Below are 13,878 nucleotides of genomic sequence, written 5' to 3' on the forward strand. Positions count from 1 at the left end.
TGCCAGCAGGCACCATCTTGAGCCTGTCCTTAAGTTCACCTCTGTTTCTGGAAAACCACAAACTGTTCCAGGACAGAACCGTGCTAGGCTAGAACCAATCAAGTACCTAATGTCCCCAGATGTTATAGATTGATTGTTTAAGCATTTTGCCATCAGGCTGGACCAATTCCCCTAGCGCCAACTCAACCTTGCTAAATGTCAACCAATCTTGTAACTGCCAAACTGGAAACTCCCGTTCCACAACAAAAACCCTGCCTAAGGACAGTTCTGGGTTGCATTGGTGAGGTTGGAGGGTCTTAGATTGAGCTTGAATAAAGGCTCCTTGCTTTTGCACACAGCTTCAGACTCCTGGTGGTCTTTGGGGATCTAGTAATGTGGGCATAACATGTACTACTGCCCTCAGGTTTTATGGGGCCTCTGGGGACCCAAACTCAGGTCAACATATCTGTATGGGAAAGCTTTGCATATGTGTGAAACTCTCTTTCCAGCCTCTTGGGGGGGTGTATTTGATGTTATTTCTAACCTGTTCAAAATGTGCAGCTTTTCTATTTGTGACATTAGAGTCACTGCAGAGGTAGTTTGCCATTAGTACGTAATGGACACTGTCCTGAAAAATCTCGATCATTCTGTCTGCTGAATGAATTAACGAGTTTTTAGGTCTTAAAAACAAAGCTGAGGTAAAATGGGGAAGGAGAGCCAGATGGAGAGAAGAGAGGAAGGAGACACACAGGGAGAGAGGGAGAGAGGAGGAGGAGGAGGAAGAGGAGGAGGAAGAGGAGGAGGAGGAGGAGAGAGAGTTCCTATCTTTCCTTCTGTCTATCCTGTCTGTCATCCATTATCTCTATCCATCTGTCTGCCTATCTATCATCTATATCTATCTATCATGTATCTATAAATCAATTATCTATCATCTATTATTCAATTATCTATCTACCAATCAATTATCTATCTATCTATCTATCTGTCTATCTATCTATAATGTTTCAATCATCATCACTATCTACCTCCCTATTAATCTACTGTTTGTTCTCCTATTACTTTGGATTCTCTATTTAAAACCAATTTGTTTCATTAATCTTTTCTCTAAGAAATGGTTTTCCATCTCTTATACAAGATTTTAATTTAAAAATTTTTATAGTTCTATCACACACATGTAAGTTTATGATCTACCCTGGATAATCCCTTGTTTATGTTATAAGGTGAAGTATGGTTTGAAAGGGTGTGACATGCTCTAGTGTGGAGGTGGCTTGCATGTTGGATGAGTCGTATCCTGTGTGGCAGTGTAAGAGGCAATGGTGTAGTGTGAAGGAGGCCTAGTAAGAAGGGGCTGCTGCGTTTGAAATGGATAAATGGCTTTCATGAGATTCTAGTCAGCTCCTCTGAGAGGAGTTGTTCTAAAGGAAGAGCACTGGACTCTGTCCACCCTCTGGCCTTCCTGTCTTACTGTGTGACCTCTGTGGTCGCTCCATTTTTCCCATGTTGCTTCCACAATAGATGTCACTTTCCATTCTGTGGTGGAGCCAGAGGCCCCACTTGAAGGCCAGGGCCACGCTGCTTGGACTTTTCCACCTTTTGAATTTCATTCCTCATCAAATAACTTTATGAATTACCCAGCCAGGGGCATTTTATTAAAGCACCTCAAAACAGACTAGTAAAATGGGTGGAATTTTTTTCACAGCTTAAAATTTTTTTATAATAAATAATATTTGTTAATATCTTTTCCTATTATTGAATATTCTTGTCATCTTTATCAAAAATCAATTCACTATGTGTAAGTTTATATCTGGAGACACTCTGTTTACCTCATTTTCCAAATGTTGGTCCAATTCATATCATCATAATTATTGTGGCCTCATATCTTTTAACTGTGGTGTTTAAATCCTTCAATTTAGCTTTTCTTATCTGAGTTATTAGTCATTTAATGTGCTTCGTATTTTTATCTAAACCTTAGAATTAGCTTGCCAACTACTACACTTGTCCAAGACACTGAAATCCTTTCTATACACAAATTTATAAAATCCATATTATGTTCATGTGAATAGCTTTGGATCTTTATTTGGACACAGTCCATTAACTTATTGGTCTTTGAGTCTTATAAGTTGTGTCAGTTTTCAGTGACCTTGTATAACTTTTACAAAACCTCAAAACTTTTCATAAATATCTATGTAAATGGTTTTTGTAGCTCTGATAAAAACATTAGGAATGCCTTACCTTTTTAAAAGCTGACAATCAGCTGAGCACCAGCATTCTCCATTTGATCTTTCAAGACTAATCTTTCCTGCTGCAGCTTGTCGGATAAATTAAATGAAGCGAACATGAATTTTCCTCCTGCACCTCTGTCATCATTTCTTTGACATTAAAATTGTGCATGCCACTTGGAATGTCGTCAGAAGCCTGTTTGAGAGGAATACATTAGTGCGCATGTTGAATGCGGCATCTCTGAATTTTATTCAAGCTCATTTCTGCTTTATTAGAAAAACAGTTATTTGGCCTTAGGCTTTAACACAGTACAACTTGGAAGGTAATAATTTTAAATCTCTTTTACTGAAGCTATCATTTACACAGTTGTCATTAAGCTGAGTTCTGTGTCACGTGGAGTTTTTATTTCCTTTATTTATTTCTACATTTCAACTCCTTTACTCAGTGCTTTACACACTTCAGCTTGATTACTTGTGGAGTAAATGAATTAACTGTGCCAGAATTCACTTTAATATTCATTATTTAGCAACTTCATGTGTAGTTATTTCACCGAAAGAAAAATTTCTGAAAATCTGCTAGCTTACTGCTCCAGGTTTAACTGCCATCTGCCATCTTTTGGGACAGCAGTGGAACGTATCTCAGATGTGTGTAACATGAACAGGCAAGAGAGTTGTGGTTTTGGGTGAAGGTGTCTTCTAGAGATTTCGATCTGTTCATGCTTTCATCCTGTGTTTTTTTGCTCACATAGGGTGAGATGTTCTCCCCTCTTTACTCTTCACATTATTTGTCAATTCCATAAGGAACCCATTTACAAGCTAAGAAGAAAAGCCTTGCAGGAAACCTATATGGCTGATTCCTTACTTCCATCCTCTGGAATTGGAACGTAATAAGGCCTTTTGGTTAAGCAACTTAATAGATATTATTTGTTATGGTGCCTTGCCAGTCTAATATGCTGAAGAAAACAGGCTAAGAAGAAGGAAGAGCAGGCAGGGATGGGTGAAGTCACCAAAGCCAGTTGGAGTGTCATCGTAGGACTACTGATGGCATGGGTTCATGAACTTGGCTGTCCATGATTGTGGCTCCTCGCAGTTCCCAAGATTTAGAAATCTAGTGGAAAGACTAGTGTTCTGCACTTCCTTTCTCTACATCCATTTTAGATGCTCCTAGCGTCACCCAATAATCTGGTTCTCTTGAACTTGCTGGGAGTCTGTATTCCATTGACCATGCTGCTGTCATGTCATAGGTTTCTTCCATCAATCACTCTGGCTTTCAGCAGACAGAGACAAACTAATCAACAACTGGAGTTCCCCACCAGCTCCCCATTCTCTTTCTATAAACTGGTTCCTTTCTGCTTATTGTAATGAAGACACATTGTTTCTGCCACTATTCTAGCTCTCTCTTTGCTGATCTAGCAGGTTGAGTGTTCAATGCAACATGGCAACACTGTAACAGATGCCCATTGACCCCAGGACCAAACATGCCTAAAGGTGTTGGGGCAGGAAAGTTTCCTGATTGGTCATTGGGTGTTGCTAATGCTTGATTGTGGATCCTGGTTAGTGGGGAGTTAGATAAGGACTGCCTTCATGAGAACAAACACAGGCTCTTCATCTATGATGAGCAGGTCCATCACGGCTGGTAACGTCATGAGAGTTTGGTGGAGACTCAAAGTCAGGCAGAGGAGCTGGGAAAATTCAGTAGGAGGAAATGGAGGATTACGGGTACCACATAAAGGCCCTTGGCATGGGAAGACAGGGATGGGCTAGCTAGGTCTTATGTGATTGGTAGAGGGAGCACACTCATCTTTCTCTAGCTAGTTCCACATGGGGTTAGGGAAGGGTTGGAAGCTGGAAGTATTTATTTTCTCCCTGACTGTGTTGGGCTGGGGGTTCCAATTTTACATATGGCCCAGGTATTGACATTCTCCGTCCATGTATTTGGTTAGAAAGAATAAAGCAGCAAGTGAGAGCCACGCAGTCAAAGTATGCAAAACTCATCTGTGAATAGAGAGTGATCCCTGAAAGGATGACAACCAGGGCAGGGGTTGTAGCCCCGCTTTCAGGCAACCAATCCAAAAGCATACAGCAAGTGGGATCTGGCTCCTGTGGATGGATGGATCCTTTGACCAACTGCCCAACTGTGGGTTTCCTACCTGAACGTGGGTCGTTTTGCTGGCAGTGATGCTGTGTGACATGTCACACTTCTAAGATAGGTATTCCCATGAGTACTTGAACACAGCTGCTGTCACCTTCAGTGACACATCCACCAGAACTATCCAGTGTGCTGTTAAGAAAATAATGCTTACAAAAGGGTAGGGTAAAATTTATACCTTAACTGTTTTCCCCTTTCCCCTTTGAAAGTCTAATTAAATCTAGCCGACAGAACATTAATGTGAATAAGACAATGTGTGTTCAGGTTAATGAAAACCATAAAACATCTCACTGCTTAATTATCACTTGAAATCAGTATTGCTAAGATGCTGAACTTACAAAAATGGGATAAGCCGTTACTTATATTAATAATTCTAAAAATCATACTATACAAAGAAACTTGTAAGTACATACTTATTAGCTACAAAACGCATGCTCATCAGAGAGTTTAAGGAATAACTAGATTATCTAAATGACAAATTTATACACTAGATAATGATGTAAGCTACTCCCAGACTTTCCAAGTAATAACCCTATGGTTCTATTTCAAACACTTCCAAAAATTTTACTTATGTCTATGTCATACACACAATTGTAATAACTGTAGGGGCCAGAAGAGGGGATCAGATTTTCTGCAGCTGGAGTTACAGGATGAGCTGCCAGACATGGGTGTTGGGAACAGACTTCATATCCTCCATTTCATTCATTGAAATATAACATAAAACTACAGACAGCAAAGGAGTGGGAGAAGCTACTTACAACGTAGTTCCTGCATGTGGACAGCCACGCTTCTCTTGAGTCTTAAAACTCTGCTGTTCTGATATATGATTTCCAGAAATAAAATGCAGCAAAGATTTCAAGCGCCTGCCAAGATAGACATTTCAAAAGGCTCACAGAGATTTAGGCACTGGGCATCTTCACTGTACTGTTGTGGAAGTGTGAATGGAAGTAGAAATTCCAAGACAGCAGCTGTTTTTCAGAGAACTGATCACATGCATCCTGTCCCTTGACACAGAACTCAGACAGATGACCAAGCACACACTAGAAAGACACACACAGGCATATTGGCCAGATTATCATTTCTTTAGGTAATCACATGGCTGCCCTATCAGATGGCAGTAAATGCTGTAATAAAGCATCCGTGAAAAGGTATTGTCTCGTGACTCCAGAGCCTGCAACGCAACACCGGGGCATCTATGGGCTCTGGCTTCCTTTGGAAGGCTTTAAAGGAGAACCTCACACCCATTCACTCCCAGGGCTTTGCTCTGACTGATAGGCATGCCGACCCATCTTATTCTCCCTCATCGCCTCATGTTCTGTTTGTACCCATGAGTCCTTCATTTTTCCTTTTGTAAGGATGTCAACAAACTCCATTAGGGTCCTTCACACTGACCTCACCTTAGCATCATTAAGTCTGTAACAGCCTTATTTACAAAAAGAGCTCTGTGTCCAATGGCACTGGAGAATGGAATTATAACTGTCTAGAAATATGGTGCTGAGTTTAAAATGCTAAGAATTGTCAATAGATTCTTATTTTTTAAAGCAAAATCAACAAGTATGCAAGTTCCATCTCGCACATGTTACAAATATATGTGTAGTTTATAACAAAACAAATCATAGCCATTTATCAAAATAGTGAAAGTCACATGAAGAGGAAGAAAGAATGCATTCTCAAAAGAAGGGGTATAAAAAAATAAAATATAATGAAATATTAAAATTTAATTAATAAGTAAAACAGAAAAGTCTCACAAAACAGATGATGACTATCACACATTGAGGAATAATATAATTGTGATCCTGAATTGTGTGTGATAAACCACATTTAAAAATCAAGCTCTTCATGGTGAAAGTTTTGTTCCTATCATTTCTTGGATAAACTCAAAATCCACCCACAGATTTATTCTTCTTTGAAGGCACAAAGCATCATTCTTAAACAGGCATTGAACCTTTGAGAAGGACCATGTGCCTTCAGATCTGTTATCAGCTTAGCTCCAGGTAAGAACTTGATTTTGTTAATTCACATCCTGTAGAAATGTGTACTAGGACACTGTCAATCAGCTAGTAATTGCCAATAAGAATTTCGATCCTGACCGGAATGTAATACCATATTCAAAGAGTCTTTGCATAACGCAGTTCAGTAAATGACGTTGGCACTTCACGTCCTCTGCTGGGGTCTTACTATTTCTCTTGCTGTCATCTGCAGCTTGAAGTTCCTTTTCCTTGGCTTCAAATATTATTTATTTAGCTTGCATACTTTTTGACACATCAAGTGGCTACATTAGATAGCCCTATTGGGGATAACATCCTTATTTCAGAATGTACTAACTTTGCTCATTTGATATATTACATTTTATTTCTTATCAATAAAAGTTATGCTTCCCTTGCTGGATGTCATTTGAGATACTGTAAGTTCATATTCAAATAAAAATAATTCACCTTTACTCTCAGGAGCATTTTCATAAGTCTCCCAGAGTATTTGTACCATATGGAGGCATCCATTTCTTTTTCTTTGTCTCCCAACACAAACATTTTTTTTTCTTTTATAAATGACACTAATTGCCTACCTGGCCCTAATAATTGCTTTAAGGAGATGCAGCACACAGACGCTCTTCACTCTGGGAATCTTAATATATTTTTTTTTACCCAGAACTTTTCATTTTTACATGCTATTGAATCTGATTTATTGGAGGCACTCATGAGAGACCTAGGGATTGTTACATAAATGGTATTTCATTAGCAGGTCAACGCTCTTCAGATTTTCTGAAAGCCAGAAAAGAAGCCTTTAGGGTTATTACTTCGAGAGTGATTTAACCAAAATTGCCTATCTTCTGCATGAGATGAGTGGTGAGTCACAGAGGTGACATAATTCTAAGCCTCGCTGAAGAGAAATCACATACCTTATATTTAGAAGTAAATGAATCAGTAGGAAAAGGAAAAATAATATCTCGGGGGGGGGGGAATAATAGAACTCAGAAACTTTTTTCTTTGTTCAGTGAGGACAAAATTCCATCTATATCCTTTGCAAATAATCCTATTTATGGATTACATTTATTTACAAATAGGATGTCAAAGATTAATTTAATAAAGTCATTAAATCAATGCACAAATGCACATTTCTTAGCAAATAAAAGCAAAGAGCACTCCTTCTTGCTACTAGCAGGACTTGAATTTAAGGATTAGAGGCCCTATGATAAATAACAGTTCTTGTTGGCCTCACTGTACAGACCTGAGCAGCTTCACCACATGGGTGGGAAGCTCACGGGTAAAACAGAAGTGAGGACCCAAGTTATTTTCCATGGAGTCTTTGCTGCTTTTGGGAGGGTGACCCTGAGACAACAGCCACAGCTGCTCAGCCTTGCTCTCCAAGGCCAGATGCAGAAAAGCGTTGTTTTCCAGATTTATCCCAGACACTCACGGTGAAGCAGGGACTCCCTGCCTCATCCATCCACACTAGCTGGCTCCTGCTAACTTCTCTAGAACGGTACCAGTGGGTCCACAAAAGTGCAGCAGAAAAACAAAGGAGCCATCTCTTGCTGCAGCCACTGGGGTCGGGAGTTCTACATTTTTATTTAGTAGCTGTTAGCTGAGATATGTGAATATGTAAGCTCGCAGTTCAGAAGCCGCTGTGCAACAGAGAGCTCTTACACAGAGCCGAACCATTCTTGTCTTGGGAAAATAACACTAATATCTTTTGTTATTATTTCTAAACTATTACTTCTTATTTCTTCTACAAGAAGCTCAGATGTGATTTGTGGAACTGTTAATTCCTTTCCTTTGTGCTTTCTGCCGTCTCATCACTGGTCACGTCTTAACCTGCATCCCCTGGATTTCCTTCCCACCATTGGCTCCATTTTAGTGCTATGATCTGTGCTTCCCACCCACTCCAGTACATTACTCCCTATATGAACTTACTTCTTATTCTTCTTTTCTCTTTATTGTGACAGGGAACACAAACTATTTCATAACCCAAATATTCTATTTTGCAAAAGAAATTCTCATCCAGGCCCCGCGACTGGTGCAAACATCCTATTCATTTCTTTCTTTCCAAATCACACAGAGAGTGGGCTGCTTGCTTTTTCGAAACAAGTGTGTGGTGATCGTGTGTCTGTGGGGATTTGCCTTCCTGAGGTGGAAAGTGCTAATCATTATTCTTACTCTTTTTCACCCACGATGTTCATTTGTGGCTCAAATCTATAGCATTCTGTCAAGGGGAGAATGATTTCACTTTCAGGACCAGCTGTCAACACTAGTCTCTTGGGAAAGGACTTAGCCCTTTCCCAGAACTCAAATTTGTCTATCAGCTACAGGTGCTCCGCATTCTTGACATACAGCACGTAACAGCTATGTTTCCCTTCTTATATACATATCATGTGTGGTGTGCAGCATGCATGTCACTGTATTCGTGTTTTCAGATGGCTGAGCACACAAGTGTGTGCAGTGACTGTGTTTGGTGGCTTTCCCACCTATCTGTGAAGGGAAACTCTCCCAACCAATGCCAGAGGTTATCAAGTGAGTGACCCTAGTTACTTTTGCTCTACCTTCTGAGGCTAAAATTACAGCCAGGTTCCTATACCCATCTCACATTTCCTTTAATTCTGGGAGTTCAAACTTTGGTCTTTTTGTTTGTTCGGTGAGGGCTCTCACCACTGAGGCATCTCCTAGTCTCCTAGCCTGTATTTGTAAGTAAGAAACATGCCAATGAGTTTGCTATCTGATTTTTTCTAGAAAATATAATTTTGTTTCTTAAGTTTGTACATCTAGAAGTCATTTTTTTTTCCTGGAAAAACGTATGGCAATTCTGTGCCCATTTCTATGAGTTTTGAGGGTAACCTGTACCACCACCCTCTCACAGGCGCTCTGTTCCCTTAATCCTTATCCCATAAGCTGATACTATATCTTTAACAGCTGCCGTATAGGAAACTACTGGAGGAGAGTTCTCCTCATGGTAGTATCTTCAAAGTTCAAGTTAAAATTCTGTTTCAGCCATGTTGTGGGTTCCTATCTAAAATAAAGTAAGGCCAAAAGCTATATAACTGAAAATTTTGATGATGCAAAGATGTTTCTAATTCTCCTGCGTTCCAATCTATGCTCTTAAAGAATGAGCCTCAGCTAGTAAGAGTGGAATACTGCACACAAGAGGTTGGAGGGCGGCATATGGGGAGTGCCCTAAAATATGAAAGACTTAAAGAACATTAATGTTTTTTTATGTGGAACAGTAGGAGAGAGAAGAATCAAGGGCCAAAATTTAACTGGCCTGCTGCTCAAGGCCATGCAACAGAGGATGCTATTAAGGTTGTGTGTGAAAGCAACCTCTTTCGTTTTGATTTATCATCAACTGTTTCTCAATGGTACAAATTGCAGATCGTTGGGGATACATATCACAAAGTAACAGGGAGAAATGTGGCCAGAACCTACGTTCTAAGGGTCTGTCAAGGCGAGTCTTTGGTGCTGGGCACTGAGATCAGTCACATGGAGATGGGAACAATTGTGACACCTGCCTGCATGGCAGGGGTGCAGCGATGGTCACTGAGACGAGTGATCACTATGAGAATTGGTCAGTAGCGCAGCAGCACAAGAAATGTAGCATGGGAAGGGAAGAGTAGAGTGTGAAGGTCACTTCTTATGTGTCTTCATTGAAAAAGGGCGGAGTCAGCAAAGAAGCAAGGTCTAAGAGACTGATGACTGCCCACCCACCCACAGACAAGACATCTACATCATCCTTTCTAAGGGTCAAGGAACACTGTGAAAGAGGAGGAAGAAAGAGTAGCATAGAGGTGAGTGTTGGAAAATTATCTTCTAAACATGACATATGGATCCATAGCAGCAGTGACTGCCTGCACTAGTGTCATACAACACAGGACCCACCAATATAGCATCTATGTGGAATAGACTTACGAGGCCCCATCCCTCCATGAGGAGATATAGGTAATTATGAGTCCTAGGGGATGGGGAGTCATGGTCCTCAGTCATGGCCTCAAGCAAACAAGCCCCCTAAATATGCTCATGTAGAAAACACTAATTAATTGCTGTGGGCCAGTGAGCGAGATACAAAGGTAAAGAGGTGTAGGTTCAGTTTTCATAATCTATTATATTTTATTACAAACTTATTAACTGAGCGTATATCCCTTATAACCTGACTAACTAAAACAATAGGAAAAGAGGATTAAAGAATAACAAAACCGTAAGGATATCAGTTCCGAGGAAAAATTCTCCTGGTGTAATCAGCAGGATTTCTTCTGCTGGAACCTGGAGAAACCAGAACCTGGAACCCCAGCAGGAGCCCGGAGCCTCGAAGCCTTCCCTCAAGCAGTTCTCTCTAGGTAGTGTTGAAGTGGAGCGATGAACAGCCAAAACTATCCCAATTCTCCAAAGGCCCCGCCTCCAGTTCTGGGCTCATTTATATATCTCCTCCCAGAGTCTGTTCATGGGATCTTTTCAGATGGCAACAATCAGACTCCCGCACGAGGTGGTTTGCCTTCTAGTGGATTAACCTCATCTGTTCTTACAAGACTATTTCCATCCCACACTTGGGATCATATCAAAAACAGGTTTATCTCTCCTTCAAAGAGGGGCATTTGGGAAGAAGAGGTTTGGAGGAAGGGGGAAGGGAACACAAATGGGAGGGAAATCAGAATCAAATATTTATGAAATCATTAAAAAAAAACTTTAAAAGTAAAGGAAAAGAATGAAAACCAGTTGGTTTTTAATTCTTAACCATGAATTCTTACTTTTACAGTTTGATTTTTTAGACAAATTTATTTATTTAGAATTTCATATGTGTACATAATGTATTTTGATCATGTTCATCCCCCACTACTCTCCACTTCTCATAATCTCCCAGAATCCTCTCCCAGTTTCATGTCCCTTTTTTGTCTGCTGTAACTCACTAAACGCAAGCAGTGCTGCCCCTATAAGCACAAGCAAAAGGCTACGCACTGGCACATGGCCAGATTCCAAACACCACACTCCAAGGAAACTGACTTTGCCTCCTGGAAGCTATTGGCTATCCATAGCTTCTCAGGTTGAGGGGAGGCTTTTGAACCCTTTCCCCTCTTTGTTGGAGTATTAACTTGCCTGATCTTGAGCAGGTCTGGTGCAAGCAATCACAGCTACTGAGGGTTCATGGTACAATAATCCTGTCATGTACAGAAAACACGAAGTGGGCTCTTAATATTTTACTAGTGAAGGACAAAATTGTATTCTAAAACCAAACCAAAAAACAATAGAAAAAATACACTGTAGAGAAAAAAAAAATCACATCTGCATTACACCTCCCAACAGGAACATCAAATCTACATTAAGTTTCCAAATATGAAAATCACATCTGCATTGTTTTCTAATAGGCCATGGATATTTTTAATAAAGCTATAACAGCCTTTAAAGTATAGTAGTAGCAATAATATTATCTGAGATAAAACCACTTTTTATGATTGTCTTAGAAGCACATGGTAGAAAAAAATTGATTGTTATACAACTCTTATCTTCCAGGAACCAATACATTTCACAAATTCTCACTGTGGGAGTCTAAAAGACAAAATAACAACACACTTATCAATGTATTTCCAGAGTTGGGTGTGATAGGCTTTTTTAATGGACCGATTAACAACTTACAGCGAGCTTAGCTATTGTTTTGTTGCTATTTGTTACTATCCAAGAGAAGAGCTTCTACCCGTGGAGGTTGCTTTTAGAGAAAGTATTTAATCATCACGAAGCTGTATCATGTGTTTTCTGAGACTAGGATTACATCTTTATATCAGCAGTCCTATAGTAAAAATAATGCACCGAAGCATTAATTTTTGAAAATGTATTTATTTATTGCGTATTCAGTGTTTCATCTGCATGTATGCCTGCATGCCAGAAGAGGGCACCAGATCTCAGTACAGATGGTTGTGAGCCACCATGTGGTTCTGGGACTTGAACTCTGGATCTTTGGAAGAGCAGCCAATGCTTTAACCTCTAAGCCATCTCTCCAGCCCAAGGTTTTGAAAAATTGGAAAGAGTTTCAAATAGAATTATAAAGAAGAAAGAAGCTTGCATCTTTGAGTCACTTAGAGCTTGACTTGCCAGCGGTCCTTTGGGGTCACTTGCTTGTTGATTGTGCAGCCCTTTGGGGGACATTGCAGTTTAGTCTGCTTCTTTGACCCCTTCTTGTCACCAGGCACTTGATCTTCCTGCTTATTAGCCACCAAGTATTCAGAAACCTCCCATGTGGAGTCACTTTTTCCCCAGTTGTTGATGAAAACCCCAGTTCTCACCTTATAGATCATAAGATAATTTATTCTGGAATCAAATCTGAGAGGGCATGGGTTCAGATCACTCCCAAATACCATATTCTCATGTGGTAATAGTTTATTTTATTTTTTATTAATTTATTCAGATTACAACTAAATTGTTATCCCATCACTTGTATCCTCCCTTTCCTCCCTTCCTCCCGCTTTCACCCTATTCCCCTCCCCTAGGTCTATGACCGAGGAGGACCTCCTTCTCCTCTATATAATCATAGGGTATCAAGTCTCATCTTGGTAGCCCATTTATTCTTTCTTTGAGTGCCCTCAGGCCTCCCCACCCAGAGGAGGTGGTCAAATATGGGTAATAGTTTTATGAACCTTTTAAAAATATAGTAACGTGCTAGGCGGTGGTGCCACACACCTTTAATCCCAGCACTTGGGAGGCAGAGGCAGGAGGAGCGCTGTGAGTTCAAGACCAGCCTAGTCTACAAAGCAAGTTCAGGACAGCCAATGCTACACAGACAATCCTTGTCTCGAAAAACCAATATGTTAGCAAAACAAAAGAAAGTCACAAACTGAGGTACTTTAAAAATACGTTGGTGGAAGGAGTTAGAAATTGCTTGTCTTCCAAGTGTGAGACCCAAGTTCAATTGTGAAAAAGAAAGGGCATGTTAGGATGTGCTTGTAAACCAAGCACTGTGCAGGAGGAGACAGGCTGAAAGCAGGAACTTGCTGACTGGCCAGCTTTTCCAACTTGGTGTGACTCAGATCAATGAGAGACCTAGTTTGTAGGAGGGTAATGCCTGAAGAATGACAATTTAGCCTGTCTCCTGGCTTTCTTTTCCGTGCACACACATGCACACCTGCATAAGTACACACATACCCTCACATTCATGCACACACAGAGTTGAAAATAATATATTCGTAGCACATCAGGTAGGTATTTTCAGCAGTATGGGAGACAGCTCTGACATAGTCCTTAGTTGCTATCTGATGATTTTGTTTATTTGTTTGTTTGCTTCCAAGACAGGCTTTCTCTGTGCATCCCTGGCCGTCCTGGACTTGCTTGGTAGACCAGGCTGGCCTTGAACTCATAGAGATCTGTCTGTGTCTGCCTCCCTGAGTGTTGGGATTACAGGCGTGCACCACAGCACCTGGCTGATATTCTTAGTCTTTAAGTGCTGGGTAGTAGTGGCCTGTTAATATATTCCCCGAGTGCTTACCTGATAGATTATTAAGTCAACAAAGAGGTGGAGAAAAATAGGCTAAGTTATTTCAGATCTACAACGCTCCAATTCTCTTCA

The sequence above is a fragment of the Acomys russatus genome, chromosome 21 (assembly GCF_903995435.1).
Source record: "Acomys russatus chromosome 21, mAcoRus1.1, whole genome shotgun sequence".
Classification (NCBI taxonomy): Eukaryota; Metazoa; Chordata; class Mammalia; order Rodentia; family Muridae; genus Acomys; species Acomys russatus.